Source organism: Mercenaria mercenaria, chromosome 16 (assembly GCF_021730395.1).
Source record: "Mercenaria mercenaria strain notata chromosome 16, MADL_Memer_1, whole genome shotgun sequence".
Taxonomy (NCBI): domain Eukaryota; kingdom Metazoa; phylum Mollusca; class Bivalvia; order Venerida; family Veneridae; genus Mercenaria; species Mercenaria mercenaria.
Window position 1 is genome coordinate 8693340 of NC_069376.1, and position 13611 is coordinate 8706950.

The 13611-nt window shown below is 34.4% G+C and overlaps 1 protein-coding gene and 1 long non-coding RNA gene across 2 annotated transcripts in view; one reads left to right on the forward strand and one right to left on the reverse strand.

Annotated features, from left to right (window-relative positions):
* Window positions 1–2143: 2143 nt before the first annotated feature.
* On the reverse strand, window positions 2144–7074 carry LOC123540624 (uncharacterized). The gene is made up of 3 exons (XR_008367670.1): window positions 7039–7074; window positions 2934–3074; window positions 2144–2263 (listed from the first exon to the last, which is right to left on the reverse strand). It is a non-coding gene; the product is annotated as an uncharacterized LOC123540624 (long non-coding RNA).
* A 5-nt stretch (window positions 7075–7079) lies between these two features.
* Window positions 7080–13611, forward strand: part of LOC123540407 (uncharacterized) — a 201922-nt gene continuing 195390 nt past the window's right edge. Inside the window, exon 1 of the mRNA XM_053526095.1 lies at window positions 7080–7247. The gene's annotated coding sequence lies outside the window, so the exon portion shown is untranslated. The remainder of the gene's footprint in view (window positions 7248–13611) is intronic.

A 13611-nucleotide genomic window follows, 5' to 3' on the forward strand; every position in this document is an offset into this window, starting at 1 on the left:
CTTCACACTACAAAAAAAGGGGACATTTTCAGAGTGGTTTAGAAAGAAATATATTATGAGAAGCAATTTTACAATTTAATGATAATCATCTAAACTCCTAACCTTGTAACTTGAAACTTAAAAAGTTTCCTTTTATAAAAATTTCATGCAATGATATTCGTAAGTGAATCTATGTCAAGGGGCCCCCATGGCTGAGTGGTTTAAAGGTTGCTGACTTTAAATCACTGCCCTATCGATGTGGGTTCGAGCTCACTCGGGGCTTTGGGAATTCTTCATGACAGGAAGCCATCCAGCTGGCTTACGGAAGGTCGGTGGTTTTCTACCCGGTGCCTGCTGTGATGACATATGCATGAAGGGCACTTGGGATGTTCCTCCACCATAAAAACTAGAAGTTCCATATGACTAATTGTGTGTCGACGTTTAAACCCCAACCCAAAAAAAAAAAACAAAAACAAAAAAATTTAAAAAGAATTTATGTCAGTAAGTAAAAGGTTTAGACTAAACAAGAAAAAAAAACAACTAAAAAAAATGGCGTTAAAAATTTATGTCACTTTGATTTTCCTTGAAATTAATTTCCCCTGTTATTTTGCGTATTCTGAATAATTAAAAAATTCAATGCATGTAATGTAAATTTGTTGAAAGAAGGAAAAAAGGAATATGTTTACGGGATACTCTTAAATTATTTTTACGCTGCTAAATTTTTATCATGCACTTGTCTATCTTACAATTTGAACAGTACCATTAACTGTTAATAGGGATGTTTAGCAAAAAGATACTGACTGAATGGCGAACAGAGCATAATGGTCACAAAGGAAGAATCAACTGTGTCCATTATTGTAAGGGTTAAGGGACCAATGATAGAAAGAGGAAGAACAGAACAGAACAGAAAATATCTGGTCGAATCAAATCTCGGCCATAAATATTTTTACCAGGCTGGGGGTGTAGTTATATTATACCTGAACAGAAACCTAAAACCTTGATTTATTTTTTAAAACTGTTTTAGTAAAAATTTCTGTGAAAACAAACCTGTAATTTACCAAAATAAAATTTAAAACTTTTTATTAAGCAAGGGCATTTGTGTGTATGTGTTTTTTTTTAAAAATTTGGTTACCTCCTTCAACTGTAAAGTTAAAAAAAAAATCGGCTTAAGACAAAATGTAAAAAGTGCAGTTGGTTTACAGGAAAATAAATTCTAAATACAAATTTATGGTGTTTTTTACTTACAAATCATTTCTGTCTGTGGACCCACAATGTTTCCCACATACACCAGGGCTGAACAAAGGTCTGTGACCCACAATGTTTCCCATAACCCATGCTGAACAGAGGTCTGTGACCCACAATGTTTCCATTTTACACCATGCTGAACAGAGACATGCATCTCTTCATTTTCTAAATTTCATGGTCTGTAGCTATTCTGCTTTTCTGTAACTTCACCTACAAAAAAGTAGAATTTTTTGAAAACGTTTTGTAAATCCATCAAAGTTCTAAAGATGCACTTCAAACAGCACAAATTTAATGAAAATCATCTACTGCAGTTAGATGGACTGCCAGACATTCCATCAGCAAACACATGTAAAAGATAATAAGCACTATACCTAACATTATATACTTGAATTTCAAAGTTACTTTCAATAAATGTAAAGTTGTATGATAATGGTAAAATCATTCAAGTAGATTTAAAACAGTCTTCAAGCATCAGTGAACACGAAGGTTTGTAGTATGTGGGAAGGAGTCTGAAAACAAAGAATGTTTCTCATTGCAGAGTTGGTGCAGCCGTTCTGCGCAGGCGCGGAATTATTATCCATTGGAGCGCACGGCAAAATTACTCATTTTTTTGCATGTCCGCACGCATTTAGTGTATCAAATGTATAATATACTGACTAGAGGTTAGGGTTAGTATCACCATGGTTACAAAATAGATACATTTAAGATGTTTGCTTTCAAATTTAGTTAATCCGGTATATACCGGAGTCTGTAATATATCACAGGTGCACCAACTCTGTATTTAGTCACAGCCGAAAACAAACTATGTGTAATATCAAGAGGTGCGGCAAAAGTTAGTTCCCTTGGTCCGAAGCTTTTTTTCACATAGGTTGCTTGCCAGTAACCTCTAATGGTTACATGGAAACATGTATCAATGATCTACCTTATCAATTCAAATCTGCACCATGGTTCCACCAATCACCATATAGAACAATGACCTGTATCTCTTCAGTTCTTAAGTTAATGGTCTCTGGCCATTCTGTGTTACTGTTACTTCACACTACAAAAAGAAATATAAAGTTCAAAGACATATTAGATGCACATATACCACAATAAAATCAAGCTGGAGAATTTTAGATATATAGCTGTAATTTGGTAAAAAATTGCCAAAAAAAAAAGATCCTATTTTTTTCCATTTTTGGCACAACTGAACATCACAAAGAGTCAAATTTTATGGACATTATTTCACCTTTCATAAAATAAGACACTTCATGTTTATATTCGCTTGTTTTCAGGTTGTTACTTGAAAATGAAAGGAGGGTGTTTATTCTGCAGACTGCTTTCTGGAATGCTGCAATATGATAGTACCGGACTTCAAAATGACTTGCACTCACTGCATACCATTCAACACCACCTTTTCTTTTTGTATTTTTGAAGCAAATATATGAACATGTTGTGGAAAATAGATCTATCTCTGACGGAATGAATATTTGGAAACTGTATCAAAATTAATCTGAAGTAGCTCAATTTTATATGAAACAAGGATCAACTTCTTTTATTGGTATATAACCTTTGAGTGTTCTTTTGTTGAAATTAAGTTACCTCCCTTCCATTGTTAAATTTGTTTTATTTTTAAAAGAAAAACCAATTAGTCTGTATTCAGCTTTTCTATATCTCAGAGTGCAGCTGGATTAGAGGAAAATGGTTCTAAATAAAAATGATCTTCTTACTTGACACATGATTTCTATGCTTCATATCCACTATGTTTTCCCCACATACAGTGTATTAAACAATTTACAGCTGCATCTCTGCATTTCTCAACTTCATGGTCTGTAGGTATTCTGCTTCACTGTAATTTCACACATTATGCACTGCAAAAGATTCGGGTTTGTTTTTGTTTTGGGTTTTTAATGCTTTTTCAAACAATATTTATTTGTTTTCTGACAGGCATTTAACCTTACCAGTGTTCCTGTATTCTGTACCAGTACTAACTTGTTCTCCGTGACTGCCAATTCCCCATATATGAAACAGAGGTTGAATACAAATAATGTCGCAGAGAGCAACATGTGCCTCACACGTGGCCCTAACTCATGGATGTGCAGGCTGATCTTGCTCTGCACTGTTCGCTATGCTATCAATAAATTTTCAGTGAACACCCCTTTGAATACTAAATTGTATTGTCCAGATTGAATGATAGACCAGTCCATTTTAGAAATTTAGGAGGGTAAAGGTTAATTCTTCACAAAGTCTACAAAATATCTTGCAGTCAATATTGACTTTAAGTTAACTGATTAGTAGGTATTCATTGGCCAATAGACTATATGCACTGGTCGCATTTAAGGCAGAATCACTTACCGACACTGGCAACAGTGGGCTAAAGGTTAAATAACAAAAATTTAGGGCAAATTTTGGGGGCCCGATTAAAAGTGATTTCAGGCATTATTATTATGATTACTAGGGCAATAAAATGTAGAAACTATGCAACAAGAAACATTTAAAATGTATATAGCAACAACCACCACTTTTAGTTAGTTTTTAATTACAGGAATGAAATTATGTTTTTTTTTGGGGGAGTGGGGAGGGGTTTGCAAATGTCAGTTCCTGTGTTATGTCCCAGATTTGACAGGTAACAAAAAATTTTTCAGACTTTTTGTGGTGCAAAAATGACGCAGTTTACTGCATTTTTTTCTGCTACAGTATTTGATTTATTTCAATAATATGATAGTCACTTATTCATCATTATAAAGGAAGATTTCCTAGTTTCCCTTTTGAGAGATTACACAGCATTGAATGATTCAATAAAAAAAAATATGTGCTGAGAAACAGAAGGAAAAAAAATTTGTTTTCTGTGAAAAGTAAATTATTTGCCTCGGACGGCTAGTACGCAGGCTAGGTGTTCAGTTGCCTGACGGCTTGACACTTCCTTCTGTTTATTATAATGTGCTGACCTAGTCAAAACAATTTGACGTTCAGATTGTCTTATATTTGTGACAGGCAATCTAAACATCAAAACTTTGAAGGAACAGTCAGTACACAGTCATGTAAATGTATTGGTTTTATCGCTTGCGCACCAGAAAATTTGTAATTTTGGATATTGTTTGATAATTTTTACATAAATCAATGAGGAATTGAAACCCCTTTTGATACATGTAAGTTTTATTTGAATTTTACAGCCAATTCGTAAAATAATCAGCATTTTAAAGCATGTAAAGTGTTGACAGCTATGAAAATTTCCTCGGAAATTGCGTCAACTATTTTGGTTTTTTGAATACTTGACGCTAGTGGAAATAATGAAAACATTATGTCAATGTTTCCTCGGATCGCGTCAAATAAGTTGGACTAGACTAGTGCCCCACCGTTCGCCAGTGGAATAGTTTGATTAACGTTGTGATTTTATCACGATTGATCAAATCAGCAACTGCTTCAATAACATAATGGCTGATATGATCTCACATGAGATTATCTCCTGTTGTCATTCTGTATATTTTATACTTCTTTCATGGTACTTTCACTTTGGAAAACAGTGTAGGCCTATAATTTCTTAACTGCAAATTTTTTTAAATCTTAAAAATATACAGTATTTTAAATACTCTCTATGTAACATGATAAGATAGGTTTGAAAAAGCGAAAAGCTAGCATTATTTTCTTTGCGGACAAAATTTTTGGGAAAATCCTGCAACATGGATTTTTAAAGAGTTATCTTTTTGTGATTACAGCCCTTTTTTACGACGGTTTTTGAGCCGAAATTTGGCCCCATTTCCAAGGCAAAATAATATACTTTTATCCCCAACTGCACTAAAAAATTCCCCAACTGCAAGTCGTTTTGATCAGCAAACATTTCCACCGCCAAGGGATTAATAGGTCTGCATTTTTTTACTGACAGTGTTTCTATGTATATGCGTTCTAAACGCCGCAATTGGAATATCTCAGATATTACCGTTAGCATCATTTAAAATCATCAGGGATTTCCATTTCCAAGGAAAAGCGTTTCCAGAATTCCAGATTACATAACGGGCCGATTCGCAGGAGAGATATTTATAAGTAGCTTTAAATAACAAGCCGATCTGCAGAAGTAATGAACGAAAAAAAAATCTGAAGACAAGTCGAAGCGCTTGCAAAGAAATTAAAATGCGCGGCGCGTACGTAAGATTTCACTTGCGTTCATTTCAGTCGACGCATAGTTTCAATTGTGTTCATTTTCTGAAAAGGACCCGCCAACCTTCCCCAAAACCATAAGGCAGTGGCTAGGAAAATGGAATCGGTTCCTAGACAGCGAAAATTATTCGTCCAGAACGGTTCTTAGCCAAAGTACCGTACATTGGCTAGGGAACCGGAATTTTACTTCTATGCATAAAGCTGTCGAAATTCACTTTGTTTCTTTTGGTAAGTATTATACATGTTATTATCTTAATAAATTTAACATAATTTTCAATTTTCAGCAAGTAATGCCCTAGCTTTCATTTATCTGTGTTTACCGTGTCTCCAAAAGTATACTCCCCGCATACTGTCCACCATATTGGAATGATAAAAAAAAACTAGGACGAATGAATGCGGGGAAATAGAATTGGAGCAAGCGAAATAAACTTGAAATGTAAAATTAAAAGGTTTTAAAAACAATAAAAGAAAATTTAAAACAAATTAAGTAATTTCTGTTAATTTGTATTGATCACATATCCCTTTTATTGTGGGAAAAGCCAATTAAGGTTTTTACAACTGGTCAAAGAATCAACATGAAGTTTTAATGGCAATTAAATTAGTTTGTACATATATAAACATGTAATGATACAAATAAAATTCAATGTTATTTTATCAGTCAGGGGTGTAACTGTTTCAAGTTATCGCAGTTTATAACCCATTTGAGTTATTGCTTAAACTTTCATCACTTGTTTCAGTTATCATAAAATATTACAAAGCCCTCCTATGCCAATTCCTCATTATGAATGAGACTAATGCAATTATTTCCTGAATCCTTGACCTTTTATCTTTCCAGTGTGCCCGTTTAAAAAATTTTTAAAGCAAGGTGATAAAGTTTTACGCAAACGTTTTTTAAAACAAAAAAACTCTTAATATCCCATTATGCTTATCAGGTCATGCTCAAACTAAAAGAGAATTTGATTAACCACAGTTTGCTACTAATTTCACTTTAAAGATCACTTTGTGAGAACAGCAAAAAGACTTTTTTTGAATAACTTAAGTGAGTTAACTATATTTTATAACTAATATGTAGGTTATGAAATGCTTGAAAAAGTAACTGAAATAGGTTACATAACTTAAAACAGTTACACCCCTGACTGTTTATATTTAAATAATTTTAACATAGTACATGTTGACAGCAAATAACATTTAAAAACGGGAAAGTGAGTTTTCACGCGTTTATTCATATACTAGTTTTTATCATTCCAATTATGTGGTGCCAGGTGGTGGATTATACCTGAACATACTACTGCTGAACCAGTTGGGGTTCGACATTTCTGGCAGTCAATTAAGATTACAACAACAACAATATGACGGACAGTAAACGCAGATAAATGCAAGGGCACGGTAAAATTAATTAAGATAACAATATGCATGACATTTACCAAGAAACTAGTCAAATAATTTGACGTCAAAGTGATTTGGATATTTTTGTGGGCAGGTCATAATCCTTTCCCTTTTCGTCAAAACCCAAAAACAACCTTCATGGGGTTGAAATTAGATTTAGGTAAAAACACGATCAGGCAATATAAATTTTTCGTTGAAATCATAAAAATAATAAAACTTAAACATTTTACGGTTTAAATATAACAGTAAAACATGTTAATAAAGCGTAAACAGTGTATGTTTCAGTTTGGCTACCTCGCTGTATTATACACGTCCGCCATTACATTCAGTACACACTACAATAGTGCGGTTGGTCGTTATCGATCACATGACACGAATCGGAGCCATGTAAAATTTGTGTAAACTTTAGGATGTGTTGTTTAAAACAGTGACAAACTCGTGTTTTGCCGTTTATTCATATAAACATTAATTGAATTGAAGGAAGAAATGGATATTCTTTCCAGGTATCGTAAAATTTCACTAATATTTTTGTTTTTTAATAGTTTGAATGCGATTTAAAAATCACCTTGTCTGTGTTGAGCCGTGCGATCAGAAAACAGCCCGGAAGGCACATACAAGGTAGTTTCTATGTTGTACGTGGAGGAAAGATATATTGGCCTATACAAAAATTATCACAATATCATGGCTCACGTACAATTAGTTGGACTACCAAGAAACAAAGTGGATTTTGGCAGCATTATGGCATAGAAATAAAATTCTGGTTATTTTGGTTATAGTCATAGCCTCTATGCTGTCTAAACAGCTGACCGCATGTATTGACATGCTGCCGTTTGACGTCATAGGCCACTCCTGTCAAAAAATGTCAATATAAGAAGGAGAATTTAGAATGCGCAATGCAACTCCATGCAAGGATTTCGGAAAATTTTGTATAGAAATAAATAAACATAAATTGTCCTTTTTTATAGGGGATGAAAATCCCCGAGACGGTAACGTCCGTATATAGATATTCGTCTTTGCTGTTTGCATATACTGAGGCAATTTTTTCGATGTTTTCCGGTTCCGGTTTATGTAAAATCCGCTGACTGGTTGTCTTTATGAACATCCGAGCACCCCGAATCAGTCATAGAAACTCGTAAACCGCGCTAACATGATTATTTTACTTCTTATCGTAATGAAAACTGTACATGCAACTGAAAAACACTTTAAAACAGTAAGGAAGTGTAGAGACCGTCAAGTTTCTGCGTGGAGTGCAAACAAACAAAACAAAATTCTAAAAGCTAGTGCGAGAACGCTGAATGACGTCACCGGCATGGCTTCCGTAAATTTTGCAAAGTATGATATTCGCTGTAAGAGGTATGATGACACTAAATGTAAACTACAGTTTAGTGCAAAGTTTCACTTTCTTGAGCGTTGAATATTTCTTTCTAAGCGGATATATAAAAGATAAATCCCCAATGCTAGGCGGTGCCTTAATTCATATTATTGAATACCATTTGAATCAGTGTAGATGCTTCTAATTTGCAAGAAAAAAGTTTTCTTCACCGCTGTGATTCTGTCATGTTTTCAAACAGCGGGCGCCATTTTAGGAATTTCTCTACATTGTAATGACGTCACAGATATGCAAATCACTGGGGTCAAACGTGCGGTTTCCCACGGGTTTCTTTGAAATTGTGGTGGGAAATGCCTGTCTGTTGTAGAACATAAAACCTTAACTTTATTTCTAAAGATAATCAGAAAATAGTGATGAATGTTTTTTTTAATATGTTGTGTTACGTATCCGGGTATGGTAAAAGTGGCTGCTCTTGATTCTTGATTGACCATAAATCAAAATGCCAGGGTCATAATTATGCATGTAAAGAAAATGAGGCACTTAACGGGTTTATTGTTTACGATACGCATCTTACCAGTACCGTAAATTTATAAACAACTGAGGGAAGCATGTAATTGATTTTTTTCATAATATACTAAGGTGTTTGTTAAAACAAATTTATTTGAGCTCGATTGTGATAAAAGCTTCAAGTTTATTTGACCAACACTCGAGTCCGCTTCCTGAAAAAGCAAGTCTACTAGTGTCATATATGAGAAGATGCGGTCGTGACCTCAGTCGGGCTTGAAACTATGAACTGCGACCGACACCTTAACAACTAGACCAGCGCTCCCCTTACGAAGATGTTGACATCAAGTTGATTTCCATCAGGAGCTTGAGTAACATGATAAGGGCAGGAGCAAGCGCTGTGTGCTCAAACTTCACATAACCATGGACTCTTCCAGATCGATGTCTACGTTGTAGTCAGTGGAGAACTTTCTGCTTTGATTGTTGAATCTCTCAAAATCATCACTATTATCAGTGTAAACTTCATCTGAAATAAATAAAATGTGAATGTTCAGTTACTTTAAAGGCATTCTGAAAGTTTAAATTTTAAACATTATATTCAATGTTAACTCTTCTATCAAGTATGTTTATAAGTTTTATTTTATAGTTAAAAGTTCCTTGTTCTTACGAATTGTATGAATTTTCTAAGGCGGATAATAATTTTTTAATAAGTCAAATGATTAAGAAATAAATATTTTAATACTTTCTACAAATCGTGTTGAATATTAATCCATACAGTTGCTCTAAATGTCTGCAAAACTCTCGCGAATGTATCAGATTACCAATGAGAATGTGTAAACATCTCTGCGAGTTGCGTGTGTCTAACTGAGCTACATGTGTAAAGTTCAACGCTGGGTCAGATTTCGTAACTTATGTTCCCGTTTTGATCCAGGTATATCATCTGACATCATAGTTTAAAATTGAGCCAAAATGAAATTCTTGCGCCAGACCAATTTAGTTTGATAAATGCGTATTAATAACTACTTATTCCCTCGGTTACAGGTCGGATGTGTTGGTTATTTTTATTTATTCAGACAGTTTTATAGAAGTGCCTGTTCAACCTATACTTAACAGCTATATATATACATCGTGTAAAATAAACTTGAAATTATGATTTTGTGTTAAACACAAATGTGTCAATTCAAGAAACAAGTTCATCATTGGAAAATATAATTGTGTTTTTGCTGCGAAATATTAAAAAAAAACCCGACATGTAACCAACGTGGCTTAAATGTCTACTACCAATGTCTGTTAGACGCCGTGATTTCAAGGTCTTTTCGACGTTGCTTTAGGTCACCGAGGTCGCGACCTAAATCAAACCAATATCCAACGTCGATTCGACGTCTGCTACCGACGACTGTTAGACGTCGGGGTTTCAATGTCTTTTCGACATTGCATTTAGGTCGACGACGTCGCGACCTAAATTCAACCAATATCCAACGTCGATTCGACGTCGTATGCCCGCTGGGTAACGATGTAGAGCTTAGAGGAACGGAAATGGGTATTCCGTGTTTGGTTGGCAAAAGTGTGTCACGTCACCGTAGCCGGAACGAAAATAGGTATTCGGTGCTTGTTTGGTAACTGTGTAAGTCACGTCACCATGGCAAATACTTAAAACTTATTTTCCAACTACACTGCTTTTAAAAATATATGTCTTGTTATTCGTGTAAACATCACCATGTTTCAACACGATATCAAGTATTGTCCAATTTATTTGACCTGTCAAAAAATGGACCCGGCTTTTATTATATTCTGTTCGAGCCTATATAAGATTAACATGAAAGCCGGGAACATGTTTTGACAGGTCAATTAAATAGCACAATATTAAGTTTTATTTGTGGGATTCAACACCATAAACCCGAGACATATTTACACAGTGACAAATCGATACCCAGGTGAAGCGATCTCTGTCGTTCTTTATCTTTATGGTTGATATGTCGGTCAATAAGATAAAGGCCGAAACCAAACACAATCTACTCCACTACGACGGAGTATAACACGGATTTATTGTTAATAAGGTAAACATTTCATCATGTCTATATAGACGTACATTTATTATTATATGCTCTTTCATCCATTTACGCCATAAAATAATTATGCTGATATTGCTAACACTTTTTAATTACAAAAACATGTATACAAAAATGCTTGGACATTGCTTGTAAGAATAAGGTCAGATATTCGGTCGAAAATATGCTTCTTTTCCGTGGTGTAGTTGAAAGAAGTCCATAATAAATAAATCCTAATTTTTCCAGTTTTTGCGCAAATTCGTGTAGAACGAGTGCTGTAATCACATTGTTCACTGCTAGAATACCACGCCTGGTAAACAACAGAGCTACCTCTTTTAGAGGTATACGGTAAATTGCTCTGTCGCAACTTCCGAGCTAGTGCACGTCGCGATAAAAGAACATCAACAAATTTGAGTGTCATATTTTTTTTTCCATTTTTGCAAGCATTGTATAGAGTATAAAAAATCGGCGAATGGTAGGCGATGTACATATGATTTAACTTTACAGAGAACTTAAAGTTTGCTAATTTATTTTAATTTGTGATCGTGGTGACTTTTACCAGCAAGCTGATTTAGCAGTGAATTTGGCCGTTCCGTCATGAAAGTACTTTCATTGTCAAATATTTGCATTTTAACTAATATTAAGAAGCAAACCGAGTAGGCGTGAGATAGCTGTAAAGTATACAATGCATTTGGAAATAAAATATATACCAAAATGGTTTGGGAATGAAAATATTCACATTTTATCATGAGAGACAGCTCTGTCGTGAAGGAGATAGTCAGATCGCCAAGGAGATAGCTCTGTGTTGCATTAACAGAGCTCTGTGTTCATAATTTTAATGTTATATTGAAAAGTTTACAATATTAACGTTGGGTTGTCCTCTTTTGAAATAATATAAAGTCACTGTTCAATTGGATATATTATGTATGAATTTGCCAAGTTTTTTTCGGGCCCTACTGAAAGGTGACCCCATTTATTTGCCTCGTCAAATGACTAGTAAGGGTCGAAGCACATCCCCTAGTAGTCTTACAAATTACAAGATATTACAACATTATAACAGTTATAGGTACATATTATGTGCAAATACATTTTTTGTAATATATAGGGGTTTTATTTCTTGCTTGAATAGAAAAGCAATAGAGCCCAATTAACTTTTTTTTCCATTGATGATAGAAAGGAAAATTTAAACATTCAAAAACACTAACTTAATTTATTTTTCTAAAGATATGTTTTTGCAAAATAATAAAAATAAAAAAAACTTTCACACTTGTCTGCTTTTTCTCTATTTTTATATTAACCCATACATTGTATCCTGCAAAATTTCTGTTACGAACTTGTCCATCCTCCAATTTGGACGGACTCATTAACTATACGAAGGGGTGATTACCCCCAAAAATACTAACTGAATGGTGAAAAGAGCAGATCTCGATCAGACTGCACATATGTGCAGGTTGATCATGATCCACAATGGTCCCATAGGCAGATCTAATCGTGTCTAGCATCACAAGGATTAATCTGGTTCCCTCTGTCCCTTCTTACTTTTACAAGGATACATAATATTTTTTTTCATTTACATCAATAAATTGGCTGTAAGGAATAGAAAAAAAGATATTTAGAAAATCTAAAATAAAAAAAACAGGTCTTATATGAATTATTTTGTTATATTGAAGGTTATTTTATCTTTTCTTTCAGTCTTAATCAGCACAGCTCTGGCAAAAGTTTTTTTTCATTGATTTCCAAGTGTTTTTAAAATTTTTGATATTTTTATTGAGTGTTGCCGTTTCTTTTTCAATATTAAAATTGAATAACATGTAGTTTTTGACTCCTATTACTGTAGGTGACAAATTAAGCATTTTGCATTGATATATGTACATTTTGAAAAAAAGAAAAAAAGATCAGTACTAGGTTTTTGGCTGTGAGAGTTGACGATTCATCATTTTGGCTGTATCCAAATATCATCATATTTTCATTCAAGGAAGAAAATGGGTGAGTTGTTGGTTTCAAGAGTTGATTTATAAGATTTTTGGTTGTGTCACATTTCCAGAATAAGTGTTTGATTATTTCGTTTTCCAGTTTGCAAAAAGAGCACAACAGACTATCTTTAATTTCATCTTTAAACAAATCATTTGTTCCTATAATTCTGTGTAGAATTCGAATCTGAAACCTTGTATCTTTGTGTTTTTCGTGATTTTAAAAGGTAATTCGTAGATACATTTCCATTCGTTTTCGTCAAAGTCCAAATTTAACTTTTCTATCCATTTTTATGCCCCCACTTTGTGTGTGTGTGTGTGTGTGTGTAGATTTGCCTTTGTCTGTCCGTCCGTCCTTTTGTCCGTCCGTCCGTCCTTCCGAGAATGTTGTGTCGCGCCTAGCTCCAAAAGTATTTGACGTAGAGTCACAAAACTTTACAAGAATATTGGTCAGCATGTGTAGTTGTGCACCTGGGGTTTCGCGTCCGGATTCATTCAGTCGTGTAGGAGATATGGCCCCTGACTTAGTATAAAATTGGTCATTTTAATATTGTGTCGCACGTAGCTCCAAAAGTATTTGACCTAGTGTCACCAAAGTTTACAGGAATGTTGGTCAGCATGTGCAGTTGTGTACCTGGGGTTTCGCGTCTGGATTCATTCAATCGTGGGTTGGGATCACACCTATCCACCCCACTCCCCTCTGCCCCTTCTTCCCCAGCAAAAGTTTTTGCGACTATGTTTAGCATTTTATATGTACTGAGCACAGATAACGATTATAAATTACATTCTGAAATATTTCAGCATGTTTTAAAAAATTCATTATTTACCATGAATAGTCTTTAAATAAGAAGATTTGAAACTTTGAAACTGAAAGTAGAAAACAATACCTGTAAATCCCTGGTAACAATCGACGATTCTGTAATCATTATGTGAAACGACACCGGTCGTGACAACTGACGTTTGGTTTCCGACGAGAAATCAATAATTATCAAAAATCAATTAATCTTACTTGTAT